The sequence below is a fragment of the Poeciliopsis prolifica genome, unplaced genomic scaffold (genome assembly GCF_027474105.1).
Source record: "Poeciliopsis prolifica strain line A6 unplaced genomic scaffold, Auburn_PproV2 SCAFFOLD028, whole genome shotgun sequence".
In the NCBI taxonomy this organism is placed as follows: Eukaryota; Metazoa; Chordata; class Actinopteri; order Cyprinodontiformes; family Poeciliidae; genus Poeciliopsis; species Poeciliopsis prolifica.
The window spans coordinates 2,959,495-2,984,570 of NW_026562403.1; the positions used below are offsets into that span (position 1 = coordinate 2,959,495).

General features: G+C 38.4%; 1 long non-coding RNA gene across 1 annotated transcript in view; it reads left to right on the forward strand.

The window, feature by feature from the left end:
* Window positions 1-22,070, forward strand: part of LOC129371968 (uncharacterized) — a 43,653-nt gene extending 21,583 nt beyond the window's left edge. The window contains exons 3-4 of the long non-coding RNA XR_008607214.1: window positions 15,008-15,085; window positions 19,497-22,070. This is a non-coding gene — a long non-coding RNA (uncharacterized LOC129371968). The remainder of the gene's footprint in view (window positions 1-15,007; window positions 15,086-19,496) is intronic.
* The last annotated feature ends 3,006 nt before the right edge of the window (window positions 22,071-25,076 follow it).

Below are 25,076 nucleotides of genomic sequence, written 5' to 3' on the forward strand. Positions count from 1 at the left end.
AACTATCATTGCAAACTGTTGTATTCACACACGATTAACGGAAAGTGAATATTTAAATCTGCTCAACACTAAATGAACCTCAATTTTTTTCCAAGGTCCTTCCGAATAGACATGTACAAACCTGGGAGGTGTGGTAAGAAAATGAAAATAGATTTTCCATAAAGGATGCAAACAAAGAGGGACAGACAGCATATATTCTGACAAGGACAGGCAGAAGATGAAGCTCATTTTTTCCTGGGCACCCAGTGGTGTCTGCATTGCAGATCGCTGAAATCCCCCTCGAATGCGTCCCTGGGCTTAAGGGGGGTGCGGGGAGTTGGTGTAGAGATGGGTGAATGAGGGGATGGGTTTCGGCTATGTCTGCTGTGGTACACTTTTTTTCTTCTTCTCTCCTTCCCCCCTCCTAAATATGTTTTTTTTTTTCCTGTTTCCATCAAATGTCAAGTTAATTTCCTGGGTGCTATGAGGGATGTGTCCTACCCCCTCAGTACGTGTGGCACAGTGCAGGATTATGATAGTGTGTTCTGTGTCTCTGTGTGTTTCTCGTGTGTTTGTGTGTCTCTTAAGTTTATGAAAGGATGAATGGAAGAAAAGATGAAGGGAGGGGGCTGTGACTGTGTTGGACTGGCATGTACCTATGTGTGTTTTGATTACGGTTGTAAAGAATATGATACAATTACTACTAGATACATTTAGCGCTGTGGCCATGGCTACGTCGCTACCCTCATTTGTGAATTGATGTGCATGCATTTTGGTGGTACATTTTCTCTGAATACCATGAAAGAGAAACAAAACCCACAATATACTCTGTCACCTATGATTCAGTTATCTGGAAAAGAACCAGAAGACCACAAAAGCAGTGAAGATTGAAAATGTTGGACAGAGTATTTTGTGCAAGCTGACAAAAGATTACCAAAGCTTATTTGAAACAAACCTATTCAACTTGCTGCTATATGTTTGTTTCACATAAGCTGGTGGTGGATGTTGATGATTGGCACCATTATGAATCCTTCCTTGAGAAGCAATATTTGATATTTTTATTTCCTGTGTTTGTTAATAATTCTTGTGTAAATTGTGCCTTGAACACATTTCCATGTAATATATATATATATATAATATATATATATATATATATATATATATATATATTATATATATATATATATATATATATAATTTTGATGCTTTGTGGCTTTTTAGTAAAAAAGGCTTTTTGGATCTTTAGTATTGATGTATTTATTATTTTTTGTATATCAAAGGACTTCATCCTCAGTGTCAAACCTGTTTTAAACTGTAACAAGTTGCATTGTGAGATTGCCTTGCATTTTCCTCAATCTGTCTTACCATCAACTCTGGCCATGTGAGAAAAAGCATACCCACAACATGATGCCGACACTGCCATGTGTTTTTCTGGATAGTCCTGTTTTAAACGTCTACAACTTTTACTGACCTGTCTCTGCTTCATGATGCAGTTTGTTCACTTGCATTTATAGTGAGATTAAATAACAGACAGGAGGACTCTATTTGCTAATTTCTTTTTCTTTTCTTTTTTTTAATAGTGTTTGATTTTGAACATTTTTATTTAGGGTTAACAGAGTGAAGGGGTCTGAATATGCACAGTAGGCTTTTCAAGTTTTACATGTGATTATGGTGAAAACCATTCGACTGCACAACTGTTCTCTGCTTTGTGTTGGTCTTGAGCTCATATTAAATCTCACTAAAACCTTTTAGAGATTGAGGTTGTAACCAAACAAAAACAAAATTAATTCTTGAACATGTTTTTCGGAGCTCTCTAGTTTGCTGCTATATGTGCAAAATGTTGGAAGGTAAACAGCTTATTTTGTTTCCCAAAGTGTGAAAAGGGATTTTGGCAGAGAAATGGATTTGCATTTTGCCAGTCGTGCTTACTCTGATTTATGCTCATGCCCCACAAATGTCACATCCCATAACCCAGAAAAATTATACCAGTCCCACCTAATTACGCATATTCATGCTGGTGTTTTGCATATAACACTGATAGCATATGTCTGTTACAGACTGCATAGCGGTCGGAAGTGGGTGAGCAAAAAGGCTTTCAATCCACTGATTCAGAATGTCTGCCACTACCTCAGCTGGATACTATTATTATTTGAGATCATTATTGAAAGAAAGCTTTGTGTTGTTTCTTACAGTCAGTCGCATTTTCACTGCCTTCAGTATTTTAAACTCAATTGGAAAATTTTAATAAATAAGTCAACATTGTTCTATGTTATAAAGGTCATTCTTGAAAATAGATCAGATTTAGCAGATTGCCTTGCTTTGACATTCATATCACATCTTCTGTGTTTCCCTTTTGCTTTTGCTGAATCTGCATGTCTTTTATCCAACTTCTATGGCAAATGGGATTTCCTTGGTTACTGGAGAAGAATATGTAAATGAGAGGGATGGCCACCTACTAGAAACAGTTATGACTGAACAGGCGGAGAGAGCTGGATGAGACTCACATCGGGATCATTGTAGTTACTCACAGGACAGACATTGTCAACCTTTGGTCTCGCTGTGACGAAGATAGGAAGGTCCACATTTCCAGAAAAACAGCAGTTGTTTCCAAATCCGCTTAATAATAAAAAATGAATAGGAAAGATTTTCTTGGAAAAGTGTGTGAGCAAGTGGGAATCTGTAAAGAAGAGAAGGAAGAGTAGGTGGATGAGCAGAAGAAACGAGTGGTGCAGCAAAACAGCAAAAGGTGCTTTTTCTGAACGACATCTTTTTTGACACTCCTCAATTGTATCTTTTTTCCTACTTCCTCATCTTCCATTAAATTTCCCTTTCTTAAATGTTTTCCCCCAATCTTTTCCTGTCATCCCTACAGTGATGATTCTGTCTTTTACTAACCTGCCACCCATTTCATTTTTCCCATCCACTTGCCCTTTGTTCCCTGCTTTCTTTGCATCAAGAATGTTTTACCTGTCATACCACCTTTGTATCACATTTCCTATCCAATTCCAGAGAGAAAGCAGAAGGAAAGATGATACAACACAGGAAAGGGAGGAGAAGGGAAGAGAAAGGAGGTGAAACAAAAAGGAAAGATCACACTGCTTATTGGCCTAATAAACATGACCAGAAGATGCTCACAACAGAATGCAATTTGCTCTTGTTAGTTTTACCAGTCAATTAGCAAAGGGCACACTGTGGCACTTGGCTAATTGACAAAGTTGCTGCATGGCTACTGGGGTTTTTCACAGCCCAAACGAGAGACCAAAGGAATTTTCTTTCCCATTCTGGATTCTCAGTGGCCACAACAAATTTTATTTCATTTGTCAGTGTACAGGAACAGTCTGAATTTGCGTTTATGCTGAAATTCTCTCCTCAGAGACTAAAATTACCCAGCTTTGGACACTATGAAAGGACCTAGCCGGGACTTGTATACATATATAAAACTGTGTGAAAAAGAACTGAGAGAACCACAGATATCTCCGAAATTTAGACTTCAGCTGATGTACCTAAAAGAAAAGCTATGCAGTGATACCACACAGCACCCACTAGGAGTGGGCTCTGCCGGAAGGAAATCAGCCATCACAATGTGTCTGTGAGTGACACTGACAATTGCATACCAAATTGTCACTCTGGTTCTATCAGCATTTCATACAGCAAGCTGGCTGAAATTCCTTCGCCCTCTTCCCCTCCATGTTTTCTTCCTTCTCGTTCTGTCATCCAGAGGAATAGCTTCAGATAATAGCAGCAATCTTTATTGTGAGAAAAGGCAGGGAGTATTTCTGCCTTACCACAGACTCAAACCACTACTCTGCTTCCGATGCAGAACTTTGCTATGATGCCAGTCTGGAACTGGAAATGTGGAAACAATAGGAAATGAAGAAGCTTGTGAGGAAGAAAAACAAAATGTATTAAGTTTTTGTGTGTTTTTGTGTGTTTGTATAGACGAGGCCTACTAAGAGAAACATGATTTCATATTTGTTTCAGAGGGTCTCTTGTTTATAGGCAGAAGCAGCAGAAAGCCACGGTAGTTACACAGTAAAGATTGCAGCATTGAGAAGCTTTTAAAGTGGCCAGCATGGCTCACTTTCCAGGGCAGCACAGTTTTGGGGACGCACTCTGAGCATAAAACTGTCTTGTGTTGTCAAACCATTTTCTGATGGACAGACAGACAGACAGACAATTACAATAAATAATACAAATACAATATGAACAATTTGAACAAGGTAATTAAAAAGTGGGTGGCTTGGACAAAAAAATAAGAATGAAAAAAGTTTTCAGTTGTCATTAATTCTACTAACTTGTTGTAGAGCATAATTTTAGAACATACTGTAGGTTCCACTAAAAGACATCAGTAGTTCTGCAAAGTATTGTCTCATGGCATTTCCTATGGACATAAAATATGCAGAAGCTAAAAGCTGGCGCGAAAGGGGACAAAACGGTCCCTTAAACTTGTCTGCACGTTATGTTGAATATGCTACTGAACACTATTTCATAAGTGCCTCAAGTTATTAATCTGTGCAAACTGTTGGAAATACATACGAGGTCACAGGTAGGAATAGGCAATATTGCATCTATGTCATCTGTCTGAAACAAAATAAAATAACTGCAATACATGGAAAGGCATGTGTGAAGATTATGATCCAAGAAATAGCATCATAGAATACATAGCTCATATATTCTGTATTCAAATGCATTCTGTCGTTTTAGTTGTGCAGAGGACATTTGGTTCTATGTCTTCCCTCTGAGAGCTTCGATAAGCAGCAGTAAATGAAAGGGATGAAGAGAGACACCATAAAGATTGAGAGAAAATACAACTTTAAAGACCCTGAAACACTACGTCTTATAGATATGTAGTGCCTGCACGATCCAGGCATGGATGTTGATTATGTTTTGTGTAATAAGAGAAAACGATTGCAAAACATTAGCAGTATCGTATTTTCATTTGGACGATTTCTTTTGGACATCATATAGAAACTCAACAAATGATTAAGAACAAACAGCTTGTGTCCTTGTAAAACCATGTCTGCACTTATCTTCATAATTATGCATATATCCCCATGCACCATCTTTGCAGGGGGCTCAGGGCATCTTCTTTCCTCTTCATATCTTTTTTCCTTCATCATGTGTTCTATATCACTGCGGGGTACCTGTGTACAGGTAGTCACACTGGTGACATTTGTGTCCAAGCAGAGGCTGATGGCATGGCCTTTATCACCCTTTTATCACTCCTTGCTGGTTCTCCCCTCACCCAAAGAACCCCACCAAGTTCTCTTCATGTCTACGTTTTGCATTTGTATGTGGGCATTCTCAAGCTTTTGAACCATGTTACTGGTCATGCCTAAATTTCCATTCTTTACTCTGGCCTGTGTTCACCCAAGGGGATATACTAAGTTTAAAGAGGCTTTCTTTGCAAAAAGCAAGGTGAGCAGATACAACCCCTCTGCTTGCTGGGTGACAGGGAGGAGAAGTGGGTGCAAACATGAGCTAATATGAATAATCATAGCTCGCTTAGATATTATTTAAATATGACGTTTCTGAAAAAGCAACTTAGTGAAGAATAAAAAAAAAAACACAACCTGTTTTGAAAATGTTCAAATCAGATCGTGATGCACATTTACTGGTTTTAATGATTACTATGACCAAATGTTTGACATCATACTCTATAAGGCTATTTCAGTCTTTTTTTTCCCTTTTAACTTAAAGGGATAAATCAAATCTCTTTATCTCTTTAAGAGCTGAAACATATTGTGCTCTGAACTAAAATAACCCCTAGAAAAATTTCATTGACACAACAGTCTGAAATGTGTTTCTATGGAGGTGCTTACACTAGATTCAAATTTTACTTTTATCACATTATTTCAAATGTTTTAATAGGGAATATAATGCTTTGAAACACATTAGAAAGCCAAGATATTATGTTATGCCTTTGTAGTCTTCCAAAATATTACTATGTTAATATTATTGACAAAGTGAAGAGAAATACAATACAAAACCAAAGAAACAATCCATCACCTTAATGCTGCTCTTCTCTAACCAACAGACACATATGTGCAAATCCACAGAAATACTCACCGTCCCTGCAGCCATGGGAATGGAGAATGCTGAGGTTCAAGGTCATTTCAAGTATTATGCACCCCGGAGCGCTTCATTGTCAGTGCAGCACATCCTTCAGCTCACCCATGTTCTCAAATTTGCAAACAAGACATTGTGGGCAGACATTCACTCCAAACACAGCATTTAAAAGAGCACACATCTGACAGGAAAGTGCCCATCTGGTTTGAAAATGACACTACTTTGCTCCACTCAGATATACAAAACAAATACAAGTGTGAATGCAAGGCAGAGACATAATTATCTGTGTTTGTTTCGTGCCGCAGTTTGTCATGGCAGAAAAGAACGGCGGCTATATGATTGTTGGTGTTACTGCTGTTGGGCACATTACTTGCATACAGGGATTTGTGTTTGATGGCAAAAATGATACAGGCAAAGATTTTCAGACTGGAAAGAAGAGAGGTGGATGCAGCAGTGGGTTTGATTAGCCCCTTTGTTGGAGGTCTGGTAAGCTTCATTGGTTCCAGAGAATAGGTTCCTAATGAACCCAGCCAAGCCTGGACCAAACTTTGTGTAGAAGACAAACTAAGTTATGGTGGTCTGGCGGAGCGCTGGGGGTGAACTGACTGATATACAACGCTTGGACATATGGTCCCCCCCATCAGGGCCTCTCCAAGCCACTTTCACATGTTCAAAGTCTGTGTGTGTGCAAAAATTACAAAGGGGATACAAATAGAAAGAATATGTAGTTCACAATTGTCTATTTTTCTTTGTTAATTCACAGAGAAGAGCAAAACAACCAGAGAGAAAAACGGATTTCGGAGGGAAAGTAGGGATTGAGGGGATGTGAGTAAAGAGAAGCTGCTTGATGCTTACTGAAAGCGACAGAGGAGCGAGGGCTGCAGGCTTTGTCTTTACAGCTGACCCCAATACACAATCCATCCTGGCACGTCCTACAAGACATGGAGTAACTGAGTAAATCAGGCCAACCCGGCTCTGATTTGGCAATGACCTCACCACAACAGATGGATACCACAATTCTGGATTCAGGATGTGAAGGAGAAAGGGTTTTCAGTCTTTTTGTACCCTCAGAATTTACGGCAAAGACTTCCTATATTTCTGATGTAGAAGACAACAAGCAACTTTGCATTCCGGTTCTGTGTGTATTTGTCCAAATAATTGTGCTGGGAATCAAAGAGAGAGAAGGTGAAGGTGAGCCTGGCCGCAGTTGTAAGACAAATTGTTGAGATCATATTGGAAGTGTGGGGATGGATGTCCACAGCGTCCCACCAACAAGGCTCTCAGTAACTGAGCTGGTGACGGGGAGAATGGGGCCACTACAGAGCCACACAGCAGGCTCAAACAACACTTATTCTACTGCCCAAACTGTCAGCCAGAACAACTTCATTGTGCCCAAAATTGGGGTTGAAAGCGGTTGAAAGCAAAGCAGAGGCTTGGTGAGGGGAAGTGGACGGGGTGGGGGTGCTTGGGAAGGTAGGGAGAAATGGAGAATGCAAAGCCAGAGAGGGAGATTCAAGTAAGGTGGTCTGTAGGAAAAAGGGTGACTGGGAAAGGGAAGCTCCAGAGAACGTGCAGTCACTGGGATTGAATAGTTTGGGGGTGTGAGTTCACGCCACTAAGGAGAAATCCCACTCTAGAGGCACACAGCCAGAAGCAAGGTAGCAGTAAGAACCACCAATGCATTAAAATGTATACTGGTGCAAAGGAGCCGATGGGAAATGTTTGCTATTGTACTGCCTGTATGATCAGCATTTAAATCCATTTTGAAGTGTCGTTCACACATAAAGGATCTTTCAGAACATTTTATTTTAGGATATGTTTAGTGTATGGAGGGTTGCTGCAGTGGCAAGTAATACCTTTTGAAAGTATATTTATATTATGTTCCTTTAAAACTTCAAATCTGTACTCATTTGTATTGTATGTGATAGAGCAACACACAAAACTTCATGCTCATGTAGTGAAAGGGAAAGTATAAATAATTCAAAAACTGTTTTTTGTTGTTGTTTTTCACATAAATATCTGAAAGTACTGCTTTCATTTGTATTCAGACTCCTTTTTACATAAAATGCAGTGCAACCATCTCCCTGCAGGTGTCATTTAATTAGTTCGAATAATCTGTGAATAGTGTAATGCAAGATGAAAAACATTTTGCTAAGAGGTTTTTAAGAACAAATAGCATCATGAAGGCCAAGAAAGCTATGGATAAGTTTTTAGCACAGTCATGTTCTAAAATAATATTAATGTATGAAGCTTTTCACAGCTTTTAATCATCTAAAAACCGAGTCTGGCACAACTGGAAACATAGCAAAATATGTTTGTCCATTTGAACTGACAGACCAGACGAAATATGATCAATCAGATAAACTCTGCATGGTATCTCTGGAGGAGCTGCAGAGATCAACAACTCAGGTGGAAGATTTTGTTGGTGAACAACTGTTAATTCTCCACTGCGCGAATATGAAATTTAAGGAAGGGTGTCAAGAAGAAAGCCACTGTGGATGCAACAACAAGTGGTCACAGCAAACATGTGAGGGAAGGTGCACTAGTCAGATGACATCAAATTTTCCCCTTTTTGTCTATATTTTAAAGTATTTGTGTACAGAGAAAGCACCACATGCCACTACATTTTTTAACGTCTTAAAACATGGTGGTGGCAGCTTGGTGCATCAGGAGTGATGTCATCCCCAGAGACAGAAAAGCTGATCAGAGTTGATGGGAATAGAAACATCCATCCATTCTCTGTTCACCCTTATCCCTCATGGGGTCCGGAGTTGCTGGTGCCCACCTCCAACTACATTCCGGGCAAGAAGCGGGGTACAGCTTGGACAGGTCGCCAGTGTGTCGCAGGGCAGGATTAGAAACAGGGAAATGTTAGAGGGACATCCATCGAAAGACTTTAGACTTCCAGTAAAACAGGGACTACAATGGAATGATTTAGATCAAAACATATCTGAATTTTACAGCAGTCTTGTCAAAGTCCCCACTTCAATTATACTTAGAATCTTTCTAATTCTGCTTTATATTTATACATTACATTGTATTGGTCAATCACAAACAATTCTAATAGAATAGTGAAGTTTGTAGTTCGATTGTAAAGAACATTTGAAAGGAGGTATGAACACTGTCACGCTGAACTGTGTACAGCTCAAAATTGTATGAAATACATAAAACTTTTTTGCACTACACAAAAACACAGACTACCACAAAGCATTAGATGTGTCCCTGGAGATGTGCAGAGGACCCCAGGAGGGACTCCAGCCACAACCTTTGTGCTAGACTCTGTTTACAGTACAACAGAAAGCTCCTTTAGAGTGACTTTAAACCAGTTTAAATCAGTCCAAACAGTGATTCGTGTCACCTTTCTTCTCTTTGTCTCTTCGCCTTTTTATTTCTGGCTGTTTCAAATTCATCTTTGTGCCCTCTGTGACGATTGCAAAAGGATGAAGGAGTTTACTTAGTCACAGTGAATTTAGGGAGATGAGGAAAGCCTCTGATTCTGCATTGGAGGGGGGCAAAGGTGTGCACGTGTCATTGTAGTTTCTGTATGTGTGTGTGGGTGGGTGGGAGACACAATTGCCAAAATGCACCCACACTCCTCACACACACACACACACACACACACACACACACACACCCCCACACACACACACACACACCCGTACACCAGTCTTGTTTGATCCAGAGCTAGCCCTGCAGCTCCCAGAGACTCAACAAAAGGCCTCCTCTATCCATTGTGCGAGCCGTGTGTTTCCCAGGAGAACCCAGGCAGTGAGAGCCGGGCCCCAGATCGTTTTCGCCTGACATGGATGTTTATTCGCTCCATGGTCCAGCAGAACACCCTCAAACGGACTGGCCTGGGCATTTTGACGTGCATGACATATAGTTTTTCAAGAAGCGTAGAGGAGATGGGGGTGCGAGGGAAGGAGGGTAAAAAGAGTGAGAGTGAATGTCTTGACAGATGAACAGACAGTTGAGACAGAGGGAGAGCAGGCCTGTCTGTGAAGGTGTTCTCAGTGCACTCATATGAAAAAGAATATTCAGGGTGTTCTTCACCATTTTATTTGCTTCTTGTCTTTACACTAGTCAGCTTTCTTGTCAACCTTGTTCATAAATGTAAAACTCTCCCCAGTGGGTGGGTAGAGAGTTCTTCCTGATCTTGACAAGCCCTCCTATCGCTGACTGCATACTAATTTTCTTCCAGAACCACTGAGCCAGTGCAAAACAAACACTAACTGCCAGTGCTACTGTTCAGTGCTTCAGAAACAGAGTTTCAGGAGCTAAACAGTGATTATACAAACAGTCTTCAGTTTAAATGGAAGCTTTTGTGGCCGGCTTGTTGGTGTCTGTGGAGATCTGATATGTTTCCAGGATAAAGACCAGAGTTCTTTCACCAGTGAATTAAAAGTCCTGCAAATCTTCAGCTTAAGCTCAAGAGACAGTAACTGGTTTTCAATCATATGCAATCATATTCAATCTTAGAACATATAGAAAACCCTCAGATATACTCGTTTCTCTTGCTGACTCTTTCTCCAATGTTTGAAGGCTGTCTCCCCGCATACGTAACGTTCCCTGACATATCTCAAGGTTTCCTTGAGACTAGGAGTGCCTGCAGGTTTGGCTGTGAATCTCAGAAGAGCTCCAGAAGCTGAGAGTTGAAAACAAACGTAGGATAGGTCGATACCATCTAATCTGTTGAACATCATTATCGTCTAAGATATCACTATACTCCCTTCCATACCTGCACAAGCCCAGCCTCCAAGCCTCACACTCCCTCTCTCTCTTCTCTCTTTGAGGTAAAAGCTTAAGTGTTGAAGCTGAAAATGAATGTAGGCCATTGTTGGGTTGCAACTGGACTCTACAGAGTGTTGTTTGATCCCATGTTGAGCCAGAAAAGGCTTTTTTTTGCTTGAACTGCCACACCATTTGTAAGGGTTATTCAGCAGGAGACCATGTTTGCAGGCTCTGTTTGTCTCCATCCTTGATTTTATTCTAGTGCTATCCATTTTATTTTTTTCAGGTTAGTCGTGGACTCGAGTCCAAGTGGAGATTTAACTAAACTTGTGGTCTGTGACTTGAGTCGGATAAATAATCTGTATCTTGTGTAACCAAGAGTTGAAGCAAACCGTGTTGTAAGCTACAGACCGTAGTTCTGCATTTTGCCGTATTTTTTTTTTCCATGTAAAAGGGAATGTTTGGTGTATTTGTCAGGAATGTTTATGGAAAACAGGATATTAGAGGCTCATAATCTGCGCTTATCTTGATTCCAAACTTTTGTAATTTTCCTTTTTCTTTCTATCATTGTCTAGTCTCTGTATTTTCTTCATAAGACAAGGATAATTTGTACTTTTTGAACTTTGATTTTGGTGTGTTATTATTAGCAATGGCTCCTTCAACCATAGAAAGAAGAAGTCATATCACAGTGCTGTGCAACAACAGGTTTGGTTTGGCTATGAATAACTATTAATAAGTGTCAATGGCACATGTTAATAAAACTGGTCATTTTAATCAAAAATAGGAATGGAGTGAACTTTTAAGTTATTTAATAACAATATTGAAAATGATATGTTCCTGGTTTTTAAAGGTTGGATGAAAATTGTCCTGGTGGAAAGAACATCAGGCGGGCTAATACAGCTGGAAGTTATTTTAATGTAAACTGAAGGATATTGCACAACCATAGTTATTATAACCTGTGAAAGATTACAACAGCTGAACAGAAGCCATGCGAGATAAAAAAAGCATGGTCAAATACTTTTTTGAGGATTTTCTTTAATCAAGTCATTTGAATCACTTGATGGAATTTTTCACTTCTAAGATGCTTTTTGTTTGTGTTAATTTTTGCACTTGATGTTCTAGCGCTTCAGTCAAGCAACAGTGTGATTACTTTCATGAGTTGAACCTCTAGAATAGCATAAAAAGAAAAGAAAATACTCTGCAATTCTGTAATTCTGTGAACCTTTCAAAATTGATTTCTTCGCGCAAAATACCGTTAATGGCGTTCTTGCTGTGTCCCTGTTTACCCAGTGCAACTTTATGATTTACATTACATGACACATCAATGGGCCTGCATAGTCCAGTCTTTTGGAATAAAAGTAGCATGGTGTTTTGATACTGCAATCACAATTTATGATCTGTTTGCTGCTCACTGCACACAATTCACATGTAAATAACCATTTCACTTTATACAAGCTTTCTTTGTATTTCAGCTTTACAGGGAAGCGTTGAAGGCTGTTTTTTGTATGTGTTTTTCTTTTTGGTGGGGGATTTGGGCACGACACATCCACACTTCCGTATGCTCACATCTGTGCCCTCAACCCATTTCAGACAGGAGAAACTGTACCTTGATTTGCATAAGAATGATTGACACTTCAAATTAGCCCTCCAATCAAAGAGGATTATTTTTCTCAGCATATGTGCAGGCAGTGAGTGCTGCCATGCTGGAGAATATGAAAGGGAGGGAACAGAGTGTAGGGAAGAAGGAGGGGGCACGTCATAGAGGATTAACCCTTTGATTTCCACTGACGATCATAAAGAAGTTGGTGCCTTTCACTGAAAATAGAGATTCATGTGTAGTAACAAAACTGACATTTTGTATGGAAAAAGTAAACATTCTTTGCTTCATAAATAAAAAAAACATGTGTCATAGTTTAGAATTGTTATTTTTGTTATTATTGGATTTACCTTTGAACTCTATGACTACATTCATTGTGTCATTTGTAAGTATGAAAACATCTCACCTAAATAGACGTGCACAAATTGGGTAGTTGTCCATAAGAAACCACCAAAGAGATTTCTTTGTTGAATTACTAAAGATTTCTACTGGAAACAAACAATAGTTCAGGATTAAACACAAATAATTACTTACAACTACACTGCTTTTACCTGATGTACTCATGTTTGTCTTCAGGTTCTCTTGCTGCAGCATGCCTTCATTTTGGAGATATCTGGCACTTCACTCTTTCATCATGTGTCAGATTATAATCTATCTAATTTCTGAGCAAGGAAGAGGTTGTGTTCTGATGCATGTTTTCCACGGCATCACGGCTGACGACATGGGAGTTGTTTTAAGGACGTGCAAGTATTAAAAGGAGAAACTGGGATACATTTTGGGGGAAGGGGGCAGAGGGTTTGGCGCCAGCCCCTCTGAAGCACTCAGCATCCCCCCGCTTCTGGGATGGCGGATGTGTCTAAGTGTATCCATGACAACCTTACTGCATGCAGGGTTACACCACGGCAACATGGCCAAGGAAAGTTGATGTAGGTCCGCCTGTGTATGTGTGTCGACATTGAGTAGGGCTTATATCTTGATGATATTGCTTTTGTGTGGCTGAGGTTACATATGTATATGTTTGACTTATTTACTTTTCCATATTACCGACCTATCCACTGTGTTTATAGAGAAAGCCTTCCTAATTGTTAAACATCATCTTAATAATTATTATTTGTCACAGACACAAAGAGAAGCATCTTTGAATTTACTCAGGTAAAAAGTAATTTGCTCACCACTCTCCTAAGACTAGTGGGTTACAAAAAAAACAGCCCAATCTGGGTTATTTTACTGACCCACTCTTGGGTCAAATACATACCTGGGTTATTTCTTTATTTTTTTAACAGTAAATGTGTGTTAAAGTAATGTCTAATGGAAGGGTCATTAAAGGGCTTGTTGAAAATAGTGTGCAGGAGGATGGTGCCAATTTCCACAGGTTGTTAGATGATAAACAAGGTGGAACCAGGACAAAGAAGCATGCAAGCACACCTAAGGTTGATGAATTTCAAGCAAAAAAGAAATTCATATTCAAATTTAAAGGGCTTTATAACTTGTGTCCGTTAGCAAATTTGCAACGTAAACATTTTTAACACATGACATGACATAGTGCTGATTGAATTTAAAACCTTGCGAGAGAACAGGTTCTGACTGGAGTGTGCCTTAAAATTTTTTAAATGAGTGTAAATGGAAGGACTATCTTTTATTATAATTATCTTTGTATATATTCATTATTATGTAACCAGTTTTGTACCATTGGCTTCTGACAATGCAACAACATTTAGAAAATGTATTTTGAGATTGATTTATCACAATTAATCCATCCAAAATCTATACTTTGTTCCTGCCCATAAATTCTGCTACGTGAAACTTACCACATGGCCATCTTTTGTCATCTGTTGGATGGGGTTCAGAGTTCAGATGGGGTTTGGGTAACTAGGAGACGCCCGCTTACAGCACCGATGTGATTAAAATTTTTGACCTAACGTTTAGTTGAAGCTGGCCACCTTCTGTTCCAACATCAAGAATCCAACGTTTAGGTTGAGGAAATGATCCAACAGTTTGTACAGCACAATAAACATGCATTTACTGAGACATGAAATCATGCAAAGTCTTGCATGTTCTCACCCCTGCAAAGCGGAAGAAGTTGTCTAAGCACAATCCCGTGTGCTTAGACAACTGGGATGTGCTGGCTTGACCCACTGAAAGTAACCACAAAAGGAAGCTCTGATAAGTTCTTATTTGTGCCACTTAGTGATCAAGAGAGCAGAAAAACAGAGGGATGAAGTTGTTTCATGAGACTTAGGCTATGTGCTGTTTGTACATTTTAAATCACGCACTTCTACACAGACACACTCATACATTCACACATGGATGGATAGAACCAAACTGGGATCCTGTGGGAGTATATTTTTAACCCTGACCACCTGACTATTTTCTGAGGGGTTAAAGGGCTGGATGGTGAATCCAGTAAATAATTCACAATGGTTGAAACTCTTTCAGTGTAAGCTCAGAATAAACGAGGGAGGGAGACCTGAGAGACCATGCGGTGGCACCGCATACTCCAGCTTAATCCGACTTACTGTTTTTATTTAGCTGTGAGAGGAAGATTCATGGTTATTTATCAATTCTTAGATCCTGAAACATGTTAACACTACATTTGACGATTTTTTTTGTTTTGTTTTTTTGTTTTTTTAGGTTGCTTGACCATCATGACCCTTAAGTGACCAAACCTTCAACACTGAAGACATAAAAAGTATGCATGTAATCTCTAAGGTGAGTTATATTTCTTAAAGCTCTACTCTCTTGGTCTTCAAGTCATATAGACAGAAGTTTTCTTCTGTGAACCAGCAACAGCTGCATTATTTTTCAATCAGTAGTATCTCTCAGTGTCAGCAGGACAGTTTGAGACAGATTGTTTCTGTCAAACTGCAGATTGTAGAAGACAATAGAAAATACAGCTCTAATGAATTCCTCTGACCCATATATTACTGTCCCATCCATTTCTCTGGAGTCACAGAAAGGGCATTTACACAGGTAAGCCACGACTGGTCCCTAAAGTGAAAGAGGGGTTTCTCAGAAGGAAGACGGGTTATCCATAATTTACCATGCTGTGCCAGACACTTAGAAGATAATGCAGTGCTTCAAGCATACAAAACATAGAGCCTTCTTGGTACTGGTGAGGCCATTGTTGTACGTTTTCCAGCATGTCTGTTTCCATCTATACAGACAAATAAAAAAAACCTAAAAATACAACAAATCCTTCCAAGGCTCAGAACTCTAGACAGAAATGGAAAGTGAAAGGAACGGCAGGGAAGGCCTTGCTGGAGAGAGTATGTCATGGTGTGGCATTTATGGGTATGTCTGCTTTAATTCCCCCCTCTTGACCAGCTGACGAACATCAGGATTAGGAGCAGCTAATCTCATAATGTGGTGGAGTCAATATTTTGACTGCTTCCGACATCTTCTGTAACGTCACTTTAAAATGTAAAACCCTACAAAGAACAACCATACTGATAGCAAATGTAAGACAGTGTGAAATATCAAATAGAGAATACACCGAACTGATTCTTGTGAAAACAAAAAGCTCACAGAAAAATGAATGGCTATTGGCAACGCCTGCTAAGAAGCCTGTTAAAGGAATATTTCTGAATAAATTGAACTTCATTTCATTATGATTATTGTAGCAATCATACACTTTTATAAGAAACAAAACGTAACTCGGTCTGTTAAATGTAGAAGTTGCTTCTCAAGACCATAGTGTTTGAACTGAAAATTGGTTGTGTTTTGGCCAAGATGGCCAAATGATTTTGCTCTTCCCTAATATCTCCCGCAAAATGTGGACATGCCTAAATCTTTGTGACGTGGATCAATTTTTCACCTTCATTATCAGAAATTAACAGACTGCTGATACTTACTTCTTAATCTTCTAATTCTTCTTAAACCATCTTCCTTGAGGTTTTTACAAAAGTATATCAAATATATGATTAACCTTTACAACAACGTTTGTGCTTTAGATACTTTTGGTTCTGATTATGACTTTATTAATTATTCGATGTCTTGGATGAGCTCCTTTACGTGTATATTTGCTCTAAACTAATCTAAGACTGTACCACTTATTTGTTTGTCCTGGTTTGCATAAAGATGTCTACTGTCCATGTTCACCATATACTGTACAAAAATGTAAAATTGCAAAGTCAGCAAAAAAATAAATAAATAAATAAAGCTTTTGCTTAGAAAGGCACATGTAGTCGTTATTCCAATCAGCTGTCACAAACTGTGAAGGCAGGCAGGAAGCTTGAGTTTTTAAGCTGCTGTGAGCAGCTTTTTGTATTGAAATGTCTGAATCCGCCTCCCTTTATCTTTGTAAGTTGTCCTGAATTTGGCTGTCTGTGGCCCAGGGACCCCTTGCCAGCACTTCAGTACTTTCAGCTAAAACGTCAGAGAAATTGGTTGACGGAAACAGCCAGTAAAGTGCATCTGTACTTTCTGGAAAAGTCTAGAATTACCACCCCCCCCCCCCCCCCACCCCCCCCAAAAAAAAAGTGATTGAAGAAACGCTTCCACCTTAATAACATCAATATGAAAAGGCAAACGAAACAAAAAACTAAATAAATCTGCCACATATCTCAGAATAAAATAAGAATGATTTTTTTTGTTACCCCCTGACATTATTAGAACAATGGTTCAGTCCAAAGTGTGGGCGGAGCAACAGCAGCGCTGAACGGTACAGGCTCCGTTAGAGCCGGTGAGGTGAGGAGCTAATTGTTAGCTGTTAGCCGTTAGCTGTTGCTATGCAGCTCAAACATAAAAATCCCTACAGTAAGTAAATACTTACAGCAAAAGACTTGTAAACATTTATTTACTTTCACTACTCAATAAAAAGGAACACATTAACAATAAAAACCAGACTGCAGTTTGTTATTTCATTACTTTGGCTGAATCATGATAAACTGCCTCATTAGCAAAACTGCTACACTCCTTTTTATAGACTTAAGCTTTTTTTGTCAAAGGTAGCAAACATCTTATTTCTTAAGCGGACTCAGCTCAGAGTGTGGGAGTCCAGAACAGAAGAGAGAATAGATAGAAATTAACAAAAAGTTATGCCTTTATTTCTCACTGTCTTCAACATAGAGCATTTAAAACCACAAAATGAAATCGGAATATATTTTGATATAAGCCCTGGGTCTTTAAATGTTACGTTTATGTTAGAATACCTCCCAGATCTTCATTTCTGTCTACTTTTTAGTTGTCATCCAGGACATGTCAAAACTAAAAACATAAAGCAACTGAATAAGTTATGATCTAAATAGGCCATAACTCAGTGTATTACCTTAGTAGGATGTGGAAGCAAAATGATTTTTGGGTTTTAGAATTTATTTAATTTTTTTCAAATGCAGATCTATGTTGTGTGACTTGCATTTTTATTCAACTTCCCTCCACTTTTCCATGACTTTCTAAAGTCACTTTTAACCACAGTTACTGCTGGAAGTTTGTTTTAGTTGGATTCATCCAGCTTTATGTATATGGAGTTTGAGCTCTGCCAGACTGGATAGATAACAATTATAAACAGCAATGTTCAAGTATTGCCACAAATTGTTAATTGGATGTACATCTGTAGTTTGACTAGGCCACTTTGACAATGAATATATTTAGGTCTGAACCATCTAATTTTATGTTGACCTGGGTATATGTTTAAGACCATTGTCCTGATGGAAGGGTTAGGGTTAGGGTTAGCATCCCTGTCATTGCTCATTAAAAACATAAACAAAACACAACATTACCACTTCAAACCTAATGTCTAACAATGACATATTCAGTATGTCTTAGTTTACATTTTCTTTTTTGTATGTTGTGCTTGTTTAATCTGACCAGACCACCTTCTTCCATTTATTTATGTCCCCTAAATTAATTGTGGCAGACACCAAATTTGTGTAGGGCATGAGTGATATTTGTCATTTCAACAAATTCTCCCACTTGAGCTGTGGAACTCTGCAGCTCCTCCATTTAGCGAAGAATGATTTGCAGCTTTTGTTGTTGAATGTGTGGAATGTTGTATATTAACCCGACTTTTTCTTAAACTTCTCCACAACTTTATCTTTCGAGTACCCTGGAAACTCAGACTTTTCTGTTGTGCTCTTTGGTTTTCATGATGCTGTTCATTCATAAATATTCTCTAATAAACCTCAGAGACCTTAACAAAACAGTTACATTTATACTTGGATTAGATTACACAGAGGCAGACTCCTTATACAAAGTAGTTGAAGGAAGGATTTAGGTATATCAGATACAAAACTGCTAAATACAAATACCTTCCACAGTAGTTATACCTTTATTTGTATAAAACATAAAAACCATGACTTTTTTTATTACTGCGTAACTTTGTGCTGATATTTAACAAAAACGTCCAGTTAAATACAGCAATCTTTGGCTGTATTGTTAAAAACATATTCAAGGGGTATGAATACTTTTGCAAGTCCTTGTAATTATTTTACTTATGGGGAAATCTGATACAGAGAACATAGTGCTGTAAACCCTCTAGAAGCAGACATTGGTCAAATATGCCAGGAGCAACTCAAGGTGCAGGTAACCCATGTCATACTTCGCATTTACAGAAGATCCAATAAAGTGTTCTATCGACCTCAAAGCTTTCCGGGTTTCTCATTGAGAAAATAATAAGTAGCTGTAACCCTGAGACACTCCCAGGCTTGTGTCCTTAGCTGCAAGAAAACCTTTGCTGGGTTTCTTATCAGGTTCTAAGAATATCGTGTAAGACAATACATGTGAGAAGTGCAAAGTGAACAATGGGCGGAAAGTGCAGTGCGATATGAGGGGGACTAGTGTCAGTGGATATTGCTGAGGCCTTTGTTGCCTTCGAGTACCCTGGAAACTCACAGCTAACATTATTTCTTTCATTCAGGGCTCGTGATCTGGGGTGTGATGAAATTCTCCGGCGAGTGATGTTCCTTATACTTCAGTGATGACAAAAGTCTGTGATAGCAGAGCGTGTCTTTTATTTATTTATTTTTTCTTTGAGTGAAGGTCTAAAAGAGAACTGATCGTAGTATTTACCATGGATCTCACTATTTTTGTCCACAGAGTTGTAACAGTTACTTTTCCAGTAAAATTCAATACATGGACTGTTGAGAGGGAGAACTAATTTTTTTGCAACAATTGTCTCTTCCAGGTGGAGAGTTCAAATGAAGAAGCGAAGAGGCTGATTTTCCACAAGAGGAAGATTTGAGATTCACTGCACTCTTGTTTTGCATCAAAGTAGCAGGACATTGATCAAGTTTAGCATCACCAAACAATCGAGCAATGCTTTTGTTTGAGATGAAATTTTTACAAGCCAAACAATTCACGAATGGGTGAAGTAGTGTAATAGAACACCAGACCCAAAAGTAATGACATACATACGCTGCTAAATGTTTGTAGCTATGTCATGTATTAAAAGTTACATTCACAAAATGATAGTAATACTGTGGTCAATAAATGTGAAGAGTTTGGTGTGAGCACTGGGGCAATTAGAATATGCTTATGTAAAGTGTCAACAAGAACTCCCCCTAAAAATCAGTTGAAAAAACAATATAGGCTGAAGAGGAGCATGTTTACGGGCCAAAAGAAAAATGGCACAAAATTTTGAAAATAACTTTTTATTGTTGGATCTAGGTCACACAGAAGGTTTGTCAGACGAACCCAAAATACTGAATGTAAGCTAAGGTGCATCAGTTTACATCACACCCTAATTACAATACAAATTGCATTTAAGAGTCAAAAATGTAATTTTTTGTTGTTCCATTAAGCACATAGATAGATAGTATTGCGTTTCAGGGCTTTTTGAGTCACTACGTAACTAATCTCAGTCATCTGTGCTGATTAGTTTGACAGGTGAGCTCAATTAAAGGAAAATTATTTAAGAAAGATTTTCCACATTAAAGCAGGCCCAGGTTTGAAGCAATATTGGAAAGAGCAAGGCTTGCTCTGCTGTTGAAAAGCATCAGATAGTACAGTGCCTTGGAACAGGAATGAAAACATTAGCTATTTCACAAAAACTGAAGCGTAATCATTCTACCATGAAGAGATTTGTGGCTGATTCAGAGCACAGATGGGTTTGTGCAGATAAAGGCATAATGAGGAAGATTTCTCTTAGACAAATTCATTGAATAAAGAGAGCAGCTCCTAAAATGCCATTACTAAGCAGCAAACAGTTATTTGAAGCTGCTGGTGCCTCTGGAGTCTCTATGGAGGATCCTCCATAGGTTAGTTATTAAACCTACTATTCGGCCAACCCTAACCAGTGTTCACACGCAGAAATGGTCGCAGTGGGCCCAGGTGGGCATGACGATTAATTTTCAAACAGACTTGTTCACCCTGGATGGTCCAGATGGATGCAGTAGTGGATTGGTGGTGGATGGCCACCGCATCCCGACACGGCTGTGACGTAAAAGCGAGGAGGTGGAGGAGTCATTTTTTGGCTCAAAATCATGGGGAAAGAATCATTGGTCAGCCCCTTCAGATTCCCTGAAGGTGTGAAAATGACATCAGCAAAGTATATGGACTTTCTGACTGATCACTTTCATAGTTCAAAAACCTTCAGTAGCAAAATCATCCTCATGCATGACAATGCACCATCTCATGCTGCAAGGAATATCACTGTGTCATTAGCTGCTATGGGCATAAAAGGGGAGAAACTCATGGTGTGGTCACCATCCTCCTCTGAACTGTGACCCTATTGAGGACCTTTGGAGTTTCCTCAAGCAGAAGATGTGATGGTGGGATGGAGTTCATATCAAAACAGCAGCTCTGGGAAGGTTTTCTGACATCCTGCAAAGAAATTCAAGCAGAAACTCTCCACAAACTCACAAGTTCAAGGGATGCAAGAATTGTGCAGGTGATATCAAAGAAGAGGTCGTATGTTAACATGTAACTCAGTCTGTTAAGATGTTTTTGATTGAAATAGCTTTTGATTTTAGTACATGTGACCACTTAATTCTGCACATTCAAATAATAACCGATTGAAGTTCTTTATAATCCATAAAATGTTTTTAAAAGTTGTTGTGCATAATAATTTGGAACAGTGCATTTTGAGTTTTTTTATTTAAAAAAAAATCCTGTAGTCATTGGGAGGTTTAAATAAAATGCGATGTAGACTATACCCTAAATGTTCATGACTTGAAAATTATACTGACCATCATTTGTATAAATTGATCATTTATACAAATTTGAAAAAAAAATCACTTGCCTAATAAATGCTATGATGTAAATACATCATAGCATTTGACGATGTCCTATTTGATCATGTCTGCATTGAAATGCCATTAGAATTAGCAATTTTACCAACTCAACCAACTCAACTGAGCTGCATTTTGGTTCTAGACAAATACAACTATGGCTACAAAATACCTAGCCTAATCCTGGGACATTTATTCACCAGAAAACTTGTGAGGTGACTTCAAACATGCTATTTCTGAGGCAAAACGAAGAAAAGCAAAGACTTGTCTAAGGCTGAGTATATAAAGTAGGTCCCAGAAAGTGACTTTACAACTAACTAGCCAATTGTTCATCAAACTAGAAATCAAAAATAAGAAATTTAAAAAAAATTCCCTTTGCTCTAACAGGATTCAGTCTGTTTTTCACAGAACAAAATCTTCTGAAATGCAATGAAAAACATTTCTTTCGTTAATACATGATTGATATAGAAATGATTGGGATGATAAAGTAGAATTTTTTGACAGGTAAATAAAGATTTCCTTTCATTTAAGCAATGTTTTGGGTGTGAGTTATTTTCATCCTTTTCTGCACAACATTTTGGTACTGCTGGCACAAAGAACAATATGCCTGACATAATTGGGTCCCTTTTGGCTCTAGAAAGAGCATGCAAGCTGATAAAAGCTGGCAGGTTGATCAAAGCATTAGTGCATCTGAATCAACATTGTACACCTGACACAGTTGTAGTTTATCCAGACAAAAAAAAAAATCAAAAACTATGGGAAACCATATTTCAGAGAGTATCAATAACTAAAGCAACCGAAACATGCTGATGTGGTGGCATCTGTAAAGTTCAATTCTATATTTTATTCTATTTTTAGTGACAGAAAAAAAAAGTTTATTATATAACTGAACTCATCTCTTGACCATAGTTTTGCATTCATCTTTATGAAGATGAATAAAATAAGTGCTTCCCCGTTGTCTCATTTTGACTTTTTTGTATTAATTACATTTTTTTCTCTTGATTTAACATGCATAGATATCGCTCATTCTTTTTTCATTTCCTTTACCAGCATCATTCTTCCAATCCTTCCTACAGCTCTCCTTCACTCCAACCTTAAACCTATTCTTTTCCGTCTCTTCCACTCTTTCACCAACCCCACCCTCCTTGAATTTCTTCCCCTCTCATATGTCAGTTCCCAGTCCAGTCTTCCACTTGCCTAGTCATCATCTTTTTCACACAGTCCTGTCCCTCTAATAGGGCCTGTATCGTCATATCATATAATGTAGAACACCAGATCACAGCCAGAGATGAAAGATGGTCTCCACCTGTCCCCTTCCACCAGCCACACACACACACACACACACACAAAACTGCGCTCGCACACATCAGTGGTCAAATGGGACACGGATCCAAGTTGATGGCTGTCTCTGTGAACATTTCTGCCCCTCATGTTTGCACCAAAATGCTGATGGGGTTGTTATAGCTATGACAGGTGAGTTGGTGTGTGTTGCAGGGGTGTCCAGTGATGTTTGTTTTAAGTGCCAGGGGCTTTTGTTAGGAAACAAAGGATGCCTCGAAGCTATGGTGTCAAATCTGGAGGTAACCATCAAAATAACGCAAACACCAACACAAAGTGTCTGGGGAGTGTTAAAATAGCTCAGCTTGCTTCACATCAGTTTGGTGAAAGCCTTTTTTCCCCCTACAAAGTTCTAGAAATAAAGAAAAAGAGGTATATCATTGACTTTTATGTCCACAGAATGGTAGAGTGAAGTCACACAATAAGAGGCTGGATGAAAAAAAAAGCATTTATACAGATGATGAGACACAAAAAATTATGAAAAAACAACAGCAACAAGGAATAAGAGACAAATCTAAAAAAACAAGAAATTTTTTTCCTTTTTGTGGACCTAGGCTGTCTCACATAAAAATAGTACATCTGGCTATTTCAACTACTTTTTCAGTCACAATAGATTTTTCTTAAACTAGATGCGAAACAACAAAACATATTAATAAAAGATTTTTAAATTAACCTGAGATGTATATTTAAAACATTGAAAAGAAATGCAAGTAGCTAGGGAGAACCGATCAGATAGGGGTAGAGCAAAAAAACTCTCACCTAGACCACATTGAAATGCAGCATGGTGGTATCAGTGGTAGCATAGCATAAAAACTGATTTTTTTTTTAGAGTGGAACATTTGTGCATGGAGTTCAAAACCAGGTCTCTTGGGTAACATTTTACAAATGTTCTGCCTGGCTAGGACTGCCTCCTACCCCAGAAATCAGATTCTTCAGCTGAGCAATGGACAGTGTGCGCCTACTGAGAAAGAAAATATCTGTCAGATTAAACAAAAGCACATGTGCTAACTGTTTATAATAGAAAGAAGGAAACAAAGAAGAAAGAAAGAAAGGAAGAAACAAACAAAGAAAGAAACAAGGAAATTGTGAACAATTTTAGCAAAACAGAAGGGTATTTCCCATATTTCTGTGATATCAGGTTGACTTCAAGCAAATATCTTAAAAGCATCAAATTGCTTTGTTACAACTACATCTGGATTTTTATAATCTCCTTGAGTTTGTGGTGCTTGTATATTCCAACTTCCTTTCACAGCCAAAACAATGCATTTGAAGTTAAGAGAAGATTCTGAAACCCCTTAAATGTGAGTGCTAGATTCTCACTTCACCTCTTGAGGCTCTCATCACTTTAATTTTGGCCTACTTTTAAAATCGTGAAAGCATATTCCTATCAGACACTGCTTTGTTGTGTTCATGTTGTAGTGGTGGGGTTGGAGTTTAGCCAAAGGTATTCTTTGAACATTTATGTAGTCCATGATAGGGAAATACTAAAACATATGAGACAAAAATAGATGTGGATGGATTTGTCTTTTTAAAATGCATTGCCTTTCATCCCAACCTGCTAGCCATAAACAAACCATGTTCTATTAATCAAATTAAAGTATTGAATGAACGAATGAATCCTTGCAGTTTGTGGTAGAATTCATTATTCTGCTAACAAAAAAAATCTAAAGTATTTTAGGGTTAAAGTATTTTAATCTGTTCAGATTATGAAACATAACTTTTTCACAGTTGTCATTTTATACAATGTAACAACTTGTTTTCACACGTACATGAAAATTGAAAACTATATAATTTAAATCTTAAAGTATTGACATTTTTTTTTATCAGGGATCAGACTCTGACAAGCAATGACGCCTTTAATCCCCCATAGGTTCAAGAACTGTTGTGCAAGAAGCTAATCTTTTCCAATGTGGTATCTACACATTTCATATGGTTCCCAGAAACAGTCGGAGATCAATTCACTCACTCAAGTCATAATCAACATTGGACTAAGTTCTAATTATTTCCCTTTTTCAGCTTCTCAAAGCAGAGCACTGGGATTTATCTTAATCTTTCTCAGATTTATTTTCCTGCGTGAACCCGTATATTGATATTATCAAGGTGAACCAACACAATCTGATTTGAAGCGCGAGAGTATGATTTTAACCTCTGATGAAACATGTTCTATTCAAAATGCAGTTTAATGTGAATGATGCAAG